Source organism: Dasypus novemcinctus, chromosome 6 (genome assembly GCF_030445035.2).
Source record: "Dasypus novemcinctus isolate mDasNov1 chromosome 6, mDasNov1.1.hap2, whole genome shotgun sequence".
NCBI classification, from domain to species: Eukaryota; Metazoa; Chordata; class Mammalia; order Cingulata; family Dasypodidae; genus Dasypus; species Dasypus novemcinctus.
In genome coordinates, this window is record NC_080678.1 from 39,634,058 (window position 1) to 39,653,557 (window position 19,500).

General features: G+C 44.1%; 1 protein-coding gene across 1 annotated transcript in view; it reads left to right on the top strand.

The window, feature by feature from the left end:
• The first annotated feature begins 796 nt into the window (after positions 1-796).
• COX15 (cytochrome c oxidase assembly homolog COX15) overlaps positions 797-19,500 on the top strand; it is a 103,806-nt gene continuing 85,102 nt past the window's right edge. Inside the window, exons 1-2 of the mRNA XM_004467142.4 lie at positions 797-918; positions 5,183-5,231. The gene's annotated coding sequence lies outside the window, so the exon portion shown is untranslated. The remainder of the gene's footprint in view (positions 919-5,182; positions 5,232-19,500) is intronic.

A 19,500-nucleotide genomic window follows, 5' to 3' on the forward strand; every position in this document is an offset into this window, starting at 1 on the left:
GCCTGCAGTTTCTGTGATGCACCCCACCCAGCCGCACCCAAGCAACGGGCGCCCCTTGACCTCACTGAGGCCTAGCGCCTGTGGTTCCGGTGACGCCGCCACCCCACTCCCACTGTCCTGTGATAGATATCCTGAGAGTTCCCGCGCGGCTGTGGCAGGATCGTCCTGTGCGTCCCCGGAGGGACTCAGCGGTTGGGTGAATGTCACCCAAATTCCCCGCATCCGCCGAGGTTTCGGCTCCAGCCGGCCCTCGGGCCCTCGGCGTGGCGTCCCTTCGTCGGCCCAAGGGGCTACCCGGCTCCCACCGACATGAGCCTCCAGAACCTTTTCCAGAGCGTCCCTCTCCACTCCCAACTGCGCCGCGCAAGCTGCAAGCACCTTTCCCCTGCCTCGAGGCCCCGCGAGGCGCCCCGGGGCCCGTCTCAGCCCGGGGAGCCCTTCTAGTCGCGATGCAGCGGCCGCCTCGGGACCGTGGGGGCTGCGGGAAGGCTCGGGTGGGTGCGTGCCCTGACGCGACGGCCGCCTTCCCGGTGGGAAGCGGTGACCAGGGCGCAGCCTGAAAACCTTTTGCCCGACCCCCTTGGGCAGCCGCCACCAGGCCCTGCCCCACCCTCCGGGACAGGGTGGCCCAGAAGGACGAGGCGGGGTGAGGAGCAGCCCCCCTCCGCCGCCCCCGCCCCTGCCCCTGCCCCTGCCCCTGCCCCTGCCCCTGCCCCTGCCCCTGGAGCTGAGCTCGGCCTCCGGGGCCCTGCAGGCCTCGCCCCGCCTGCGCTCTGGCGCCACCGCGTGGCCGCCTGGGAGGTCGTCCGCGCCCGCCGACCGCGTGTCGGGCGAGCGAGCTGACAGGAGCCGGGTGCGCAGGTTGCCAGGTCGCACTGCCCGGGGCAGGGACAACACGGCCCGCTTCCGGGCTCCACGGTGAGAGTTAGGAGCGGGGAGAGGTGAAGTGCTGGGTTTCAGATTCGAGAGAGCCGGGGTGACTGATCCCGCGAGAGTGAGGCTGGAGATGAGTCTTGGCTGAAATTTCCCAAGCGGCCTTGAGGAGGAAATGCCCCCAGGTCATGAGCCCCACCCTTGCCCTCCGGCCCTGCTCTCCCGCCGGGACTCGTCTGAGTCTAGAGAGGTCTTGGGAAGAGGGACCTCCCGGCCAGGCCCTAACTGCCTCAGGTGCCTGCCAACAGGTGTCAAATCGCCTCCGGTGCCCATCGACAGGTGTAGCGCCAGAAATGCCGGAAGCTGTCCCGGGGAGAGCAGTCCAGGCGGGTGCTCCTTCCGGGACCAAGCGGGGAGGTCACAGGACGGACCAAAGGACTCCCCCCTTCTCCCCAGGCCCGTGGCGAACCCTCAGTGCCGCCCGGGACCCGGGGGAGGGCAGGGCAGTCCGACGCGAGGTCCTTGCTGTTGACCTGGATATGGCTGCAGGCTCCCGCCGCGTCCCGCAGCCCTGGCCCCACCCGCGCTCCAGCTCCAGCCCCAAACCGCATCCTAACCCCCACCGGTGGTCCCGGACCGCATCACGTAGCTGTGAGAGGGACCCGCGGGGACACGGCTGGGCACGTGAGCCTTCTTCAGAGCCTTGGAGGTGCCACTCCGGGCAGGAGCACACCCGAGGAGGGGCCAGGCTTCCAGGCTCCATGGTGAGGGTTAGAAGGAAGGAAGAGGCGCCACCTGCCTTCTCGCGCCCCCTGTGGCCGCCTGGTAGATCGCCCTGAAGGCCGGAAATGCTGCCTGAGGAAGGTGGAGAGAGGCCGGGCTCACAGGCGGACTTCCACTTCGTAGAGGACAGGGGCCAGGTAGTCCGAACCCAGTGTCCCCAAGCGTTAGGGTGAGGGCTAGGATGACGGTGCCGTGGAGTGTTCATTTTCGGGTCACAGAGTTACGGTGACAGTTAAGGTGTCCATGAGGGTGATGATGAGCTGGACACAAGTGGCCTCAATGGCCCACGAAGGGCCTGAGTCAGGTCTCCTGCTGGTCACGAAGGGCCTGAGTCAGGTCTCCTGCTGGTTGTTCGTGTCCCGCACAATACTTAGACCATATCCTGAAGGCAGGAATTGCTGGTGATGGTAGGGGAGCCCAGGAGGGAGTCCTCTGAGGCCCCTCAGGTGCCCTTTGGTGCCTTCTTGTCAGGTGTATGATGGGAAAATGGTCCAAGACCCCCTCACAAGCACGGGTGGCCTGGGACTCGAAGGCTCTGAGCAGTGGAGTCCTTTTACCTGACCTGGGCATGTCCTTTTTCCCCTTGGATCAAAGAGGCTCCAGAAAAAGCTTCGACTCTACACCCACCTGTGCAGGATCTGCCAGGAACAGCCCCAGACCCCGTCTTCCTGGAGACTCCCAGGACAGTCCCCAGCTGCTCTGAACCCCTGGGAGATATTCCAAGTCCAGTCCCAGGGCCAGAACCAAGTCGTGTTGGTCAGGGAGCTTCCAGTTGATTCTTGATCAGTAGCCGTCCTCTCAGACAAGGCGGTCCCAGGGGCAGAGCAAAATTCTTTTCCCGGGCCCCCTTGGGTGGCAGCAACGTGGTCCTGCTGAACCCTACAGGCGGGGTCGACCCGGGAGGATGCCCTTGGCTAAAAACAACCGTCCTCCCAGGTGACCTCCCAGAAATGTTCAGTCATACTCTAAAGACTCTACCTGCCAGGCAGGTGGAATTTCCTGGAATGCCGTACCCCAAAGCCCTTTACAGTGCCCTTTTGTGAAGTGAGGGTTTTTTCCAATGTTCAAATTGGCTGATGGAAACTGCTGGAAAGGTTTTAAAGTCCCACTCCAGTGACCTGGACAAGACAGCTTAGGGGAGAGGCCCATGGAGGCCTTTTCTGGCACAAAATGCTGAAAGACTGTCCAGTTCTCCTTAGGGAACTGGCATAAGCACTTACCAGGAGGGAGGCCTTTGCTGGGTGTGTCTCCTGGTCAGTAGCTGATCCTGCCAGAATCCAGTGGTTTTAGTGACCTTTCTTGAAAAAGACTAAGGCTCCCTTCAGCTCCTAGGGTCTCGATGAACCTGCTCTGAATAGGTAAGGGGCCAGCAGGACCTAATCCAAGCAGGAAGTCTGGGTTGTCAGGGTGCGAGATTGTGTTCCCAGGGGCCTTCCTCAGGCCTCTAGGCTGCAGCAGCCCCATCGGCACCTGGAGGGGAGGGTGAGCCCCCATGGATGTCCAGGTTGGAACAACCACCTACAATGCAACCAGCACCTAGAGAGTAAAGCACAGCCCAGGCTGACCTGCACCACCTTGGCGAGACCATCCTGTAAAATTGTACCGCCTTGCGGGCAGTGCCTCCTCTTTGCCCATTTCTCACGACTGCCCCCACCCCCTCCTGCTCAGGCCTCACTTCCTGCAGGGATGACCATCCTCTGCCCATCTCCCAGGGCAAGGCCGTCTGCCTGAGACCAGTTTAGCATTTATGGGGTGAGACCACAGCCTGCAAGTCCAGGTAGCCCATTTGAGGACCTGGCTGTGGGCACCAAGGAGAAGTAGAGATCACACTGCCTCAGGGCCTGCTGGGAGTAGTAATCAGAGTGTCTATTGGTGGGCTGAGGGAGAGGGCAGCTGCCAGAGCCAATGTGCGCTCCAGCCGCAGGGGCTGCCGGGTACGTGGCCCTCGCGGGGGGTGACAGGAAGTCCACTGCCATGATGCTCTTCTACCCTGACTGTGGCAACGGGCTAAGCAGAAGGAATGGAGCTGCCACTACTTCTCTGCAATACCTGCCCTCCCTCCTCAAGAGGTGCTTCTGCCCACCAGCTCCTCAGGCAGGGCCTGTCTGAGCTAGACCAAAAGACAGAGGGATGACAGAGGCAGAGAGAGACAGACAGAGACAGAGAGGCAGGATGGGTATGCACAGGCATATGTGCAGGGGTGCCAGCTGTGGTGGGGGCGAGGAGTTTGCAGCAGGCAGGCAGGCAGACTCTGGTGCCCTAAGGCCATGGTGGTTGCTGGGAAGCCTCCGGCATGTTGCTTTTCCACCTTGGCCAAGGAGGAGGGTTGGAGCTGCCTGGGCTTCAGCTACGTTTCCTGCCCCAAGGTGCACCATATCAGCCACAAGGTAGCTCCCTGCTTCTCTTACTTCAGTTCCATCGCCAGCACCCCACAGTCAGCCCCTCTGACCTCTTCCTCTGACTCCCCACTTCCCTATCTGTGAGTATACGCAGAATCCACATGCTTGCCCCAGGGCCAAGCCTCAGCGGTGGCAGTGATCGCCTGACCAGGCTCCCACTTCCACCTCACCCGCTTCACTTCAGAGTGATCCTTCAAAAGCCTAAGTGAGATCTCCTCAGCCTAAGCTCAGAAACCTTCAGCAGTTTCCCAGCTCACTCAGAGTAAACCTGAAGTCCCCAGAGCACCTGCCAGGCCCACCCTGCTCCTCACCTTGTTTTACAGATTTTACTGCTAATGTTCTATTTCTGGCTCACTTGCCCCAGCAATACTGGCCTCCTGTGGCATCTCCCACCACACTCAGACACTGCACCTCAGGGCCTTTGCACATAGTGGACTGTGTGGTTCTCTCTTGCCTGAAACATTTGCATGACTTATTGGTCCTGCCTTTATTTACATGACATGTTATTTTAAATTTTAGCCCCTCTCCATTTTATCCTGCTTTCCTGTATGTATGATGCACACTGTTTTATAACTTAATATTTTCCCTTGATAATATACTTTCTAAAATATACTTTACTTTTTGTTAATCTTTTTGTTAGAGAATTGTAGATTCATAGAAATATGAGGCATAATATATAAAATAGAGGGTTCCCATGAACTACCCTATTATTAACACCTTTTATTAGTGTGGTATATTTATAATTCTTTAAAGGACATTTTTATAATTGTACTATAAAGCATAGTTCATCGTTTACAGTAGGGTTTACTGTGTTGTGTATGGCAAGTTTGTTGTTTCTTCTAATTTTAATTCTGTTAACATACATAGGATCTAAAATTTTCCTTTTTAACCTTACTCACATATATCACACAGTGCTTGCTTATTTTTTAGAGCTCTTTTAAGTTAGCAGATCACTTACACAAATAGTACATAGATGGTGCAGAATATTCAAATTTCCTTAATTTTATAAAGTTAAAATTTTATTTTGTTAAAATATGTACTGTGTAAAATTAAAACTAAGCAACACAAGTTTTTATTGACAAAACCCAAAGTATAATAATAACTGAGTACAGTGTTTTGTAATACAGGTTTCATAATGAGAATGGATACCACCATTTCACTTAAATGAGCTTCTGAGTAAGTATCACCAACTTCAAAATTGACTGCAAATATACATCTGTTAATATTGGTTGTGTGCACGAGAGCATATGAAAGTTCATGTTGACCCTCCTGTGTCTTGCTCATTTCACTTAGCATAATGCTTTCAAGGTTCATCCATGTTGCAACTTATATCAGGACTCCATTCTTTTACAGCTGACTCTTATTCCATTGCATGTCTATACCATTTTGTTCATCAAGTTGATGGACATTTGAATTCTTCCACCCTAGACTAATGAAAATAATGATGAACATTTACATACAAGTTTTTGAATACTTGTATTCAATTTTTTAGTATGTAAGTAGGATTGGAATTGTTATATGATAATTCTATGTCATAACTAATCAAGGCATCACCTAACTGGACTCCACCATGGCTTCACCATTTTATATTCCCACTTGGAATATATGAGGGTTTCTATTACTCTACATCCTCTCCACTACTTATTTTATGTTTTTGCAGAGTGGTATCTCTTCTTTTTTGACTTGTATTTATCTAATAGCTAATGATGTTTAATAACTTTTCATGTCCTTATTAGTCATTAGAACATCTTATTTGAAGAATGTCTATTCAATTGCGTGCTCTTTTAAAATTTTGGATATTTATCTTTTTGTTGTTGACTTTTACTGGTATTTTATATATTCTGGATATTAAACTTTTATTGTATATGTGATTTACAAATATTTTCCCCAATTTTGTAGGTTTTCTTTTTACTGTCTTGATAAAGTCCTTTCATACATGAAAGTTTTTAATTTTAATGAAGTCTTGTTTCTGATCTCAGGAGGAAATCTTTCAGTCTTTCATCATTTAGTCTAACTTTAGCTGTGGGCTATTCATCAATTCCCTTTATCATATTGTGGAAGTTGACTTCTATTCCTAGCTTTGTGTATTTATTTTTATGATGAGTGTGCTGTAATTATTCAAGAGATGTTTCTAAGTCAATTGAAATGATCATGTTTTCCTTCATTCTATGAATGTGATTATTACCTTGCTGTTTTTAATTTTTTTTCAATTTTTGAAAATGTACATAACAAAAATCATTTTAACCATTTTGCTGGTTAAATGTCAAAACTGTCACATTTAACACATTGGCAATATTAGGTAACTTTGATGGTTGTCTACTCCCAGACTCTTTCCATTATCTCAAACTAGAACTGATGTCCATTAAGCAAAAACTTCCACTTCCCTCCCCTACCCACCCCTGGTAACCATTAATCTGCTTCTTATCTCTATGACTTTGTTTATTCTATATATTTCATATAATAGCAAGCATAAAATATCCTTTTGCTTATGACTTATTTCACTGAACTCTATATTTTCAAGGTTCATCCCTGTGAGGATTTGGAGCAACAGCTGCCCTTAGTTCTGGCCCTTCAGGGATCTGACTTAACTGATCAAAAGTAATGACTAGTAATCAGGCCACAGGCTACTCTATTTTGAAGGAGTTGTTTGTTAATGCCCATCCTGGCACCAGCAAGATCCGATTGGATCCCAGGCTATGGACCTTATAGATGCCTACCATATGGTTGAATGGTAGCGATTATGTGGAGGGTGAAAATCACCACTACACCGCAATTTAACTGTTCACCCAGGTCTTCCCTGAATTTTGCAGTGTTCCCTGAAACTCCAGACTTCCAAAATAGATTTTTCATTCCAGGCAGTTCCTGCCAATTCTATAGTTAATTTTGAGGAGGGACAGATCCTGGAGCATTTTACTCCAAACCATTTCATGCATCCTTTACACTGAATGATTTTTGTATGTTGACCTACTCTTGTATTCCTTTGATAAATTCCTGTTTTTCATGATGTCTAATCCTTTTAATATGCTGCCAAACTCCGTTTGCTAGTGTTTTTTTGGGTTTTGACTCTATATTCACAATCAACATTGGTCTATAGTTTTCTTGTGATGTCTTTAAGTGTCTTTGTATCAGAGTAATGCTAGTCTCATTGAAAGAGTGAGGATGTGTTCCCTACTGTTGTAATTTTTGTGTGAATTTGATAGGGACTGGTTTAATTCTTCAAACATTTGGGAGAATTCACAATCGAAGCAATCTGGTCTTGGTCTTTTATTTATTGGAGGAGTTTGCTTGATGAGTCAGTCACTTCATTTTTTATGTTTGTTGAAATTCTTTGTGAGCATGCTTCGGGTGGTTGTTTTTAGGAATTTTTCCATTATATCTAGGTCTGCTACATAAGGCAAGAAATTCATCAGAGCATATTTCATCTATACTAAAGTGAGAGTTATTTTTTTGGCTTCATGTTTGTTTTCATGTTAGAAGTTAGGGATAGGCTTTGGCATTAGGGATGGGGATTGGAGCAGAGTATAGGATTCATATTAGGGGATAAGAGTTAAGATTAGCATTTAGCATCATTTTCATTACTGGTGTTTGACACTGTTTTGGATTAGGTTTTAGCATGTAGTGGTCAGAATCATGTTTTGGAGTTCAGGTTTGTTTTTGAGTTTTGGAGGTGAGTGAGGGTAAAGGGTATAGTGATAGGATTTGGTTTAGAGATCGGCATATAGAAGTAGGGTTGGGGTTGGGAGCAAGAGGGTTGGGGCCAGGGAGTAGGTAGGGCTGGATGGTTATCACAGGAGATTAGAAGGTTGAGACCAGGAGGTTAGGGGTAGGGTCAGAGACTAGGGTCAAGTGTCTGTAGAGCTGGTTCCAGGGTTAGGGTAGGGGTTAGGGTTGTGAAAGGGATTAGGGGTGGATGTTTGGAGTTTAGAGGGCTAGGGTTAGAGTATTAGAGGTTTAGGGGTTAGGGATTATGGGTTGGAGTTTGAGAGGTAGGCTTAGATGTTAGGAAGTTTGAGTTGGGGTTTAGGGTTTGTCTTTGTGGTGGGTCCAATCCCTACAGTATGTTCCCATCTCATGAGGGTAAAAGGAATCTTGCCATATAGATCCTGAACATTTACTGAGCTCTACAGGGTATCTATGTTCATCTGTCTGGTTTTAGTGAAACCCATATTTTCAGGGGTTAATGAGGCCACACTGTCATCACAAATTCTTGAGGTGTAGCCCAGAGTCATTCCAGAGAGAATCTATCTGGGCATATCTGAGGTTTCCTATCTGGGTCAGTCTACGAGCATAGGGTGATGGTTACTAGAGGATTACCTGTTTAGGTGGTAAGTGGGTGATGAGCACAGACCCAGCAGTTACAGAGATTGGTTTCATTTTGCTATATGGTCTTCTAGGAGAATGAAGGAGTTTGCTTATGGTAGGAGTACATAGGCCAGAATAGGGTAAAGAGGAGATAAAAGAAAATCACAGTGGAGGAAGGGTGTTTTGGGGGATGGAATTTGGCATTTTCATAGGTAGAGCATGAGGAACAAAATGCTTAGACAGGTGAAGAGAAGACAAGGCAGGAGGTAAGAAACCTGGACTTTCTCTGTAATTTTGGTTGACAGCTGACCACTTTATGACATCATCTACTTCTTCCAAAAGTCTTGGTGAAAACTGTCTGCTTTAGCTGTCTTCTACTTCTGGAAGCTCCTGGTGAAGCTTTGGTTGGATGTCTCCTGTTGGAGTGCTTTACTAGTGTGAAAAATCCATAGTGTGTTGTGGGGGTTTTTGTTTTTGTTTGTTTGTTTTTGTTTTTGTTTTTTGCTGTGAAACACGGACCCAAGGTTGAGCACCCTTCAATGTAACGGTAGTGTTAAGAATGAGTAAAACAGTATGAGGTACTTGCCATCTGGGTTCACGGTTCGTTTTTTAATGATGATGTTTCAAAACATCAAATTTTCTACTTTCAGGTTATGCATAGGTTGGTCAGGGAATTCAGAATGGAAGCCTACCTTCACTTGTTGGTTGTCGTGGTGGGTTTACTCGATTAGTCCTTGGCAGTTCTTGAGGGTGTCAGATAGAATCAAGTTTGAGTCTTACGCCAAAGGAGGAGTAGGGCATTTTCCTAGGTCTTCCTGTGATGATTTCAAGGAGATGGAATAATTTTTGTTGGAGGTATGAGTGGAGACTTTAAAATTAGAAGAGGAATAGGCAGCATGCTTGGCCAAGTCCAGTTTTTCAAATGATTTAGCTAACTTATTGTACGATTTCATTAGCCCTTTCAATAGCACCAGATAACAAGGGATGATAAATGCAATGGAGTCTTTGGCTGATGTGTACAGCCCTTTCTATTTCTTGTGTGACTTTAGCTGTGTACTGAGATCCCCTATTCTTTCAAAGTGTAGCAGGGCTCTTCAAGATAGAAGAATTCATTCAAGAAACACGTTAGCTACTGAAGTCTCTTTAGCATTTCAACAAGGGGGCCTCAAGACTTTTGGAAAACATACAAAATCAACTAAGTACACTTTGATAGACTTGTGCTTTTGGCAATTGGATTAACTATTTTTCATGTAAGGAAAGGCCCTGGCAGGGCTGCCTCCTTCCCTTGCCCTACCTTTGCAGTTTTCCCAGGATTATATTTTTGGTAAATGAGGTAAATGGCAACCATGTTATTCAATAATTTTATTTTTACCCAAATGAAAGGAGAACCACTGTTTTTCTAATATTTTCCACATTTTTTGTCCTCTATGGTGTGTCAAATTGTATAAGTTATCCACAGTTTGTTGGACAAGGGACTTAGGTGTGACCAAGTAGCCTTTCGGGGTATCTCCAGAGCCCGATGGGAGGAATTATACATCCAATCTTTTCTTTCCCCATCCAAACTTTTCTATCTTAGAAGCTGTTGTTGGGTCCAGACAGAGCTCGTATATGATTCTATTGGAGGTAGATTGGAGTCTAATTGTATTATGAGAGGGATGGAGTAATAAGATTTCCTTAAAGGTGAATGAAGAGACTGAAAATTCTTGTGTTTTCAGGATGTGGTTAAGTTATATTTATCTATGCTATCAATATCAGTGGCTCCAAGGAAGCCCACTTCATCTTGGCTCCCCCAATGTTCTAGAAATGACTGAGAGGTGAACTTGTAACTTTATAACATGGCACAGACAATTCATATATTCCTGGTTGGAATGTCACCTGGTAGAGCCCTTTGGGAGGCCAGGTAGGCTGTGTTGACCAAAACATTACGTGTACATTCACTTTTACCCAGCATTACCTCTTTTAAGAGTCAAACATACAAAAATATTCACATAACTCACAAAGATAGTTATTCAAATATTGACTTAACATTATGTGTGACAGCAAAAAAGATGAAAATAATCAAAAAGCTAATCAAGAAAGGAATGATTTAAAAACTTATGTTAAGCAGGGAGCTGAGGTGGCACAAGAAAATGATCACCTCTCTCCCACTCAGAAGGTCCCAGGATTGGTTCCTGGAGCTGCCTAATGAGAATACAAATTTTAAAAAAACAAAATTTATGTTAAGTATCCATAAGATGGAACACCATGCAGATGTTAAAAAGAAATAAGATTTAGAAATAGCAAAATGGAAAGATGATCATGGCGTGCTTTCTGGTACCCCAAATTTGTTGAGCATTAATTAAAGCAGTGGCTCTCAACTGTCCCAGGGAGCATTTGGTAATAGAAGAGACATTTCTGAGTGTCACAACTGGGGGACTGCTACTGGCCTCTATGAAGTGAAGGCCAGGGATGCTGCTAAACACCCTATAATGCACAGGACATCACCCCAACAACACAGAATCATCTAGCCCCGAATGCCAATAGTGTTGAGATTGAAAACTCTTGATTTAAAGAATAAGCATATATTTGAAAAACAAAAAAGTGAAAGGAGTACTTGTATAAAAATGTGCATATGTAAATGTATAGACAAATATCTAGGATATATTTTTTAAAATGGTACCCTGTGGAAATAAATAGGCAGATTTTCATTTTTACTTTATAACCTTACTCATACCGCCATCTCTCATGATTGATTTTTGAAAAATGAGTAGTTTTAAATAACAAATATATATTTTAATATGAGTGAAAACAAAATATATTGTAGGTCTTTTATATAATACACTTTATTAAAACTACCTTTATTGGAACACAAGGCCCCATTTTGGTAGCAGTGGTATAAAAATCTTAGATATACCACAGATTAGGAAGTGGTAAACTTCTTAAAATCCACCTTTAAGAAGAGGAGAATGAAAAACTAGAAGAAAGGAAGTAAGACTAACAGTCCCACTTTGTAGCACCTGAGAGCAACAGTTTTATGAATTAGTCTAAAAGGCTTTTTATCCGCTGAGTCAAAAAGATCCACGTAGGTACCAGTCTAGTAAGAATGGTATTTAAACAGGATTGGGAAATTTGCTGGCAGAATCATGCAGGATAATTGTCCTACAACTTAGCTGTGATTTTGTTGTTGTTGTTTAATATTACAATTACAATATGAAAGGGAAAATCCAAAAGTCAATCTCTGTTTTTGTTTTTGTTCTTAGGAGAGTGATCAGAGCTCACCAGCTGGTGTCCCCTGAATGGAAACAGCACTTTCCCCTTTGCCAAATGCACTGAATAACATATATTACTTTCTGTTTGTGCAGTGAGCAGAGCAAAGTTAGCGAGCCCTGTCCTACAGAACCTGGCTAGCCTCCCCTCCCCCTCCCAACTGACACTCTGTCCTGGTTCCCAGGCACTTGTTTTCTTTAGAGACAGAACCCTCCACAGGTCAGTTGTGGCTCACAGGACACTGGCATCAGGAGGCAGAGGGGATGTCCCTCTGGAGCCATGGAGGGCCTGTTGACAGCCACCAAAGTGTCTTCCCAGCTGGTCCTGGAACAGCTGTGCAGTGCTCTGCTGCTGTTTTCAGAATCCCTGAGGCAAATCCCAGGTCTCTCTGTGTTTTCATGGAAAATCCAGATATGTGCTTGTATGTTTCTTTTTATACTAAAAAGCTGGCATACTTTAAGGAGTGAAAAAGAGCTAGTGAAAAGTGTTCCTACCCGTGTTCATAAAGCCCAAGAGAAGATTGGCCTGAATACACCAGCCTATGAAGACTTCAAGTCCTGTGGGGTAGAGGCCAGTCCTCTGACCTTACAGACTTTGTGTTTGACAGCCCTGAATAAAACTTGAACAGCTCTTCAACTGAGGATACAGAAGATCTTGAAAAAGAACAGAAATGTGAGGCCCCTAATCTTTCATCTCATGGAACGATGATGGCTCACCTTCAAGGACAGGTAAACTCACTCAAAGAGGCAGCAGAATCTCAACAATCCTATATGAGTGATACAAAAAACATCTTAAAAGCCTCTCAAAAAAATGTGGACCATCTTCAGAAGGAAATCAGCACTCATCAGCAGGAAAGTCAACATGTGCTTTACCAAGAAACTGCAGGATGGAAGCAAAAAGTGGGTGAACTGACGGAACAGATAAAAACGCTTGAACACTGCAATGGAAGAATAAGCCAGGATGGGAAGGATAAAGACAGCCAGATAAAATCTCCAACTGAAACTGTGCTGAAGAAAATAAATTTGCCTGCTACCTTTAAAGAAGATTACATGGATGATGGCAACTTAGAATTAGACCAAAGGAAGGAATCAGAAAATGGTAATAATTTAGTTTATCAGTCATCAGTTAAACTCATTGATGTGGTGAACTTCCATGTTTCCTTCAAAAGGCTTGAAGGAGAAAAAAAATAGATATTCAAGAACATGTGTGAAGAAAATCAAGTGAATGCCATACTTACAGCACAAATAGAAAGTCTCCAAAATAAGCAAACATCTTTCCTGTCTGAAAATTCACAGCTAAAAGTGAGATACGGAAGCTTCCGATGAAACTTCAAATATTAACTGAGGTCCATCAAAAACATGTAATGCAATTTCAGGCAAATTCAATGGAGGAGGAAAGATACTGGTCAAAAAATGGAGAAGAAACTTCTCAAAGTATACGGAAACATGATCTTCACCTATCAGAAGCGCAAACTCTACAAGAAGATGGCTGAAGACCTGGACAAAGAATTAGAAAGAACCACCTCATTCTTCTACAATCAGATTATCTTCTATGAGAAGAAAGTTCAAGACAGGGCTGGCAGCTCATTCAACTGAGAGGAAGCTCAATGAGCTAAGGAAGGAAAATGACTACAACAGAGAAATGTTGGTTAAAGTAAAGCTGAAGGCCCAGGTGGCCCTTTGCTCCTGCTGTTCCACCCACAACCTCAAAGGCTTGAAGGTTGAATTTAGTTTTCACAACTGCTGACTGCTGTAAAGCCACAACTACAACAAGACATCTGCCTGGTTTTTTCTCTTTAAAAGTAACTTTGATTGTTCTCATTTTAATTTAATTGTCATGTAGTTAATGCTTCAATTGAAGTTCTTATTGAACTTTGATATCAGTATAATTTCTAAGATATTTTATAAATATAGATATGCTTATTATAATTGTTATGAATACATTATTTTCACTTCATTGAACCCTATAGAATTATATACTATAACTATTGTGCTTTAATTGAAAAAAAATTCTAGTATTAGTTTTGTTTAAGATAGACATTGATATTTAGTCATTTCTAAATTTTATGGCAAAACAGGTAAAAAAGCAACAAGGACAAAAATAAGGTTAGTAACACCTCCCTCTCATCGGAACTGTCAGTATAGTCTAAAGATCACTGTGGGAACATATGTTTGGTGTCTGCTTTATATATGAGATTTGATTTTAAAACCCATCTGAAACATTACCCGTGATATGGGAAATATCACCGGCACCAGTTCCTTTAATTTCTTTCGATACATCACATAGTCCTTCAGGAACAGGAAGAGTCAATTCCTCTAAACAGTCCGTATCATGACCTGATACTTCCTTGAGCACCTATAGAGGATCTAAAGCAAGACTGACATTTGTTGTGAATAAATTTCTTCCTAAGGAGATGAGCTATGAAAAGTATAGGATTGTACTGTAAAGCAGGTCAACTGTGGAGGACACTGGCTGCCTGCCTAGAGAAAAATAGAACATTAAAAAAAATAATAATGGGGAAATAAAGGCCTGGTGAAAAGTGAAGAAAGAAGTCTTTAGAATAATGTCTTCCAAATATTTGTGTTTAGAACTGGAAACACCGAAACTCTCACCTCATAAAACCTGTTGACATTTCATGTTCTTGACTACTTGTGCCTTATACTTTGCTACTCAGAAGACCCTATACTGGAAAGTGCCACTCAAAATGTGAAAGATATAAAACCATACTCATATAGCACTGTATACATGTGAAGATTCATCTATGGCTTCTTGAATTATTTAAATCTACTCCTCAACTATATTTATTTTAGGTATAGAGAATCTATCTTAAGTAACCATTATACTAAACAAATTGTTTTATGTTTACCTTTATAATGCTTTGTTCTTTCAATTACTTTATCTTGAGGGGCCACCACATGCCAGGCACCATTCTAAGCACTGGGATTGCGTCAGTGAACAAGGGAGATGACCTTCCTCTCAGCTAGTTAGTATTATTTTGCTTCTGAGTAATTCAAAACAAAAGAAAAACCCGCAAGAAAATCAAGCACATTAATCCCCACTTCTACAATGTAGAAACCTAAGCTTCACAGAGGATGAGTCATGTGCCCAGGTCAGATAAGTGGCAGTTAGGAAACCAGCCAGGCCTAGAGATGCCCATTCCAGTGATTTTTCACGAAGACCAAATTCCTCCACATACAAAAAACTGATCATTTTTAGTGTGAAAGACCTCACACTCATGTAAAAAACACTCCTTCATTACAAAGATTACCTCCACAAGGATCCATTTTTGAAAAATTACGGAATAATATGGACTGTTTTTAACTTGCATAGAAATTCACTCACAGAGAGTCCAGGTCAGGTCATTTCAAGGCCTGCAGCAGGGAAGCCTTTCCTGAAAGCCCCTAGGTCCCTCTTTCTGCAGCCTTGGAGGGAGGATGTGCAGAGGCAGCACATTCAGCCTGAGGACAGCCACATACCTGGCACTTGCCAGGATTACTGGAGTCCACGAAATCCCTGAGGTAGAATTTTGCAGAATCTGAAAACCCAGGATCCAAACCCTAGAAGAACCCTCTTCACACTGGCTGGATCCAGGGTACATCAGGAGATGGAACTGTGGCTTCCAGGCAACCCTGAAAGGTTTTCTGTATTACTCAGTCCATAGCATCCCTGGATCTCCATGGGGACACAAAAATCAGGGTGCAGAATGTTTAACTTGGGGGGAAACTGACTTGGCCATGGGGCTGTTCCCTGGTGGGTACCAAGAGTTCAGGGAGGGTTAAACTCAGGAGTGAGTTGTCCTGTCAAATTCCACACCATGGGGACTGAGGAAAGGGACATCTTCGCGTGAGGACCCAGGAGTTCCTTGTGACTATCCTGCTGGAATTCCCTCTGTCCCATGGGAATTTTCTTCTTCCCCAATAGTACCAACTTCAAAATGGCAAGCACTTCCATTTATTTGGGGATATGTCCACACAGGCAAAGCCTGCAATTGCTTTAATTGGAGGGGTTCGGGGTGGATTAGGCACCCTCATGGCACCTAGGAATTAGAGGTAGAGTGGATGGGTTTGTAGGTGTCTCTGCCCCTGCACTTTCTGCTATTGTTTTTTTTAAGTTATTTTTGTTGTTGTTGTTGTTTGTTATACTTCCAGCTTTTTGGGATGAGATCAAGTAAAGGAGAAAAAGGCATTAAGAAATGGATGTGCACACAACCCTTCTCACGTAGCCTTTGAGGCTAGTATGGCTGCCCTGAAATTGGGCATCCAACCTGCCCTGTGCACCAGCAGTTGGTGGTGGTTGCCTTTTAGCTCAGAGTAAACCCAGGCCTGACACCCACCTGAGCAGAGGACAATCCCTTGTCTCTGGCCAAACAATCCCTTACCCCCGGCTGTCCCTACCATAGCTCAGTCCCCTGAGCTTCCATTGGTGGGAGGTCTGCACAGTTACCACTGGGCCTGCTCCCTGGTCTGTCCTCTCTTTGGGCCTTGACTCCAGTGGGCCTGGCTGGAGTGCTAGGTGCAAATCGCAGGCAACTGGGAGCTGAGTCTAAATCATCTCCTGCCAAATCACCCTATCCCTCCTGCTCTTTGCTGGTGGTGGTATCCAGAGCTAGGGCCTATAAGAGGTTAGGACAGGCTGGGACTATATATACTATGTATATGCATATCCCAAGTATATTGTCAAAAGACAAATAGGAGTCATTTGCAGCATTTTATTCAGGACTCCAGAGTTTTGCTACAGCAATGGAAGCCAGATGACTTGCAAGAACAGAAGTAGCTTTCATCTTCTAGCAATTGCAAATGATTTTTATAAAAAAGGACATTAACTTGACTCCTATTGATTGGAGAAGTATTTGTTCCTCCTATAGGGGCAGGTGCAAGCTCAATTGGCTATTCAGGTCAGCTGCCTTGGAGGGTATTTCAAATTTCAAAAGCCATCAGGAGGAAACTCAAGAGGAAGTTCAAAGAGGGAGCAGGGCATGGGGCTTTTGTTTTTTGTTTGTTTTTCTTTTTGGCTCTGAGGGTTTCCCAGGGATTTCTCTATATAATTTAATAAATATATACTCCATATGTATATCTACATAAATTTTTGGCATCTTACAGTCAATAAATAGATCAATAAAACAATGCCAAAAGAAGGATTACATTATAGTCTTTTAAAAATATTTACACTTTATAAATGCTCTCCTAACACACACTTAGGATTCTACAAACTTAATTGGAGATAATAATGTCTGTCTCTGAATTTGAGCCCTTGTGTGAGTGGGAAGACTTGGCCCTAATAAGATGACCCAGTAAAAGCATGACAATCAATTTTGTCTCCTTTGCTCTTAGTTAGTCTGGAACACTGAAGGACTAGCATTTTCTTAAATCTTGGCCATCAGGATGGTGCAGTGTTCCCAGCAGACCTAATTTAAAGTGAGAAAAGATAGGCATGTGAAATATACTTCATTTTGTATCACATAAGAAGGTAAATGAAGTTTAATTTCTGCTACTAGTAATGTGAAGTTTGACTATCAGGTTAAGGTGGTAACAACCATGTATCTTCACCATAACATTAAGTTTCTACTTTTATGACTACCAAATAATCTATGGGTTGATATTTTGGCACTATGTGGATATTCAGCTCCCAATCAATGGTTTACCTAACTTTAGCACTGATGATCCTTGCCTGATTTATTTCATTAGAAACTGGAAAATGGGTATTCTCTGTAGCATTTCTGTTACATTGATAACATTCTTCTCTAAAAAACTTTCTCTCTCTCAGCTGCAGCTGGTTTATTACCCTCAATACAGTTTCCACTGAAAAGGCAGAGAAATGCTCAATTCTTTAAAGAATTTTAATCACCAATTTTATTTTATTTTATTTTTTTAAAGATTTATTTATTTATTTAATCCCCACCCCCACCCCCACCCCATTGTCTATTCTCTGTGTCCATTTGCTGCGTCTTGTTTCTTTTGTCCGCTTCTGTTGTCGTCAGCAGCACGGGAAGTGTGGCGCCATTCCTGGGCAGGCTGCACCCTCCTTCACGCTGGGCGGCTCTCCCTACGGGCGCACTCCTCACGCGTGGGGCTCCCCTACGTGGAGACACCCTGCGTGGCAGGGCACTCCCCGCGTGCATCAGCACCGCGCATGGGCCAGCTGCACACGGGTCAAGGAGGCCCCGGGTCTGAACCGCGGACCTCCCACGTGGTAGATGGACGCCCCAACCACTGGGCCAAGTCCGCTTCCCGACCAATCTTAGAATAAAGATTTGTTGTAACTGTCACTTCCAATTCTTGTTGTTGTTGTTTTGGCTTTCTATTTTTTTGAGTATCATTATGGACTCAAGGATCTTCTTCCTTTTCTGACTGTTCATATGTGTTTTTCTCTGCTTCTTCCTCCTCTCAAATCAAAGTCTTCTAAATTGAATTAATCATCTATCTTTTCCAAATCAATAATCCTACTTTACTTTTCCATTTCTCTTATAGTAATTTGTATCTTCCCATGTACTCAAGTTCAAAAAGCTCAAAGAAAAAAAGTTTTTAACAAGTCAATTTTATTGATACTTTTTAATAAAGCATATAATTCATTCAAAGTGTACCATCAATGTCATTTGGTTCTGTATTCATCACTTCAGTCATTACTAGAGAATTTTCATTATTTCAATAATAATAATAAAAGACAAACATGAAAACTCTACACCTCTCAACATCTCTCTGCTTCCCTTGTTATACAAGGCTGCTATTTCAGCTATTCTTGCACAATTATTTTTTAAATTTATTTAGCAGTTTTATTGCGATACTGTCGTATACTATACAATCAATCTAAAGTGTATAATCAATGGCTTTTAGTATAATCACAATGTTGTGCACTCATCACCACGAAAAATTTTAGAACAATTTCACTGCTCAAAAAAAACCCTCCATAACCTATAGTAATCCTTCCCCAGCCCTATAAAACCACTAATCTAATTTGAAATTTATAAATTGACTTATATTTACATTTTATATAAATGGAGTCATACAATATGTAGTACTTTGTGTCTGGCCTCCTTCACTTAGCATAATGTGGGATTTTTTTTTTGTTTTATTTATTTTTTAAAGATACTTAGCTTACATAAATGTTACATTTAAAAATGTAGGGGAGAAGACAACCAGCAAGATGGCAGTGGAGTAAGGAGCTCCTAGAATCAGCTCCTGCTACAGAGCAGTGAGTAAACACCCAGAGCTCTCTGGAGCTAGCTAAAGCACCTGTTTGGGAAATCCAGGAGGTGAGAAGAGCATCCTACAACATCCTTGAAGAAATGGAAAGAGGAGACTGCTCATCTGCAGAGAAGACTCATAAGTAGAGCACTCCACACCCCGGAGGTTGGTGCCCATCCTTCACTGGAAGCACAAGCCACCTCGGGGGCTATTCCGCAGCTAGAATTGAAAGCTACACTTCCCAAAAATGGGTGAGGAAGAGATGGTTGGGCACAAATTTCAGCTATTGATGAGTAAATTCAGCAGGCTACAGTATAATCCTAAGAACAGCTAAAGTTGCCTGTCCAAGTCAGAAAGAGGCTGGCAGCTGCCATTTTAACTCCAGGCCTGGCACAAGGGGATGTGGGGCAGGCTGAAAATCCTAGTGCTGGTGGGGACCGGCTTCATTCCATCCAGATCAGATTGCAGCTCTAGCCTAGGCCCCAGTGCCACCTCTGGCAGGGAGAAAGCTGTGGGGACCTGCACCAGCCTCTCCAGGAAATTACTGGCCAAGGTGCAGAGGCAGGTGATTATCCTACTCTGGCAGTACTAGCCACCCCAGGAGCTATTCTGTGGCTGGAATTGAAAGCTTCATTTCCCAAAAATAGGGGAGGAGGAGATGGTTGGCTGCCAATTTTGGCTACTAGACTCGGCTGGCTAAGATATAACCCTGGGAA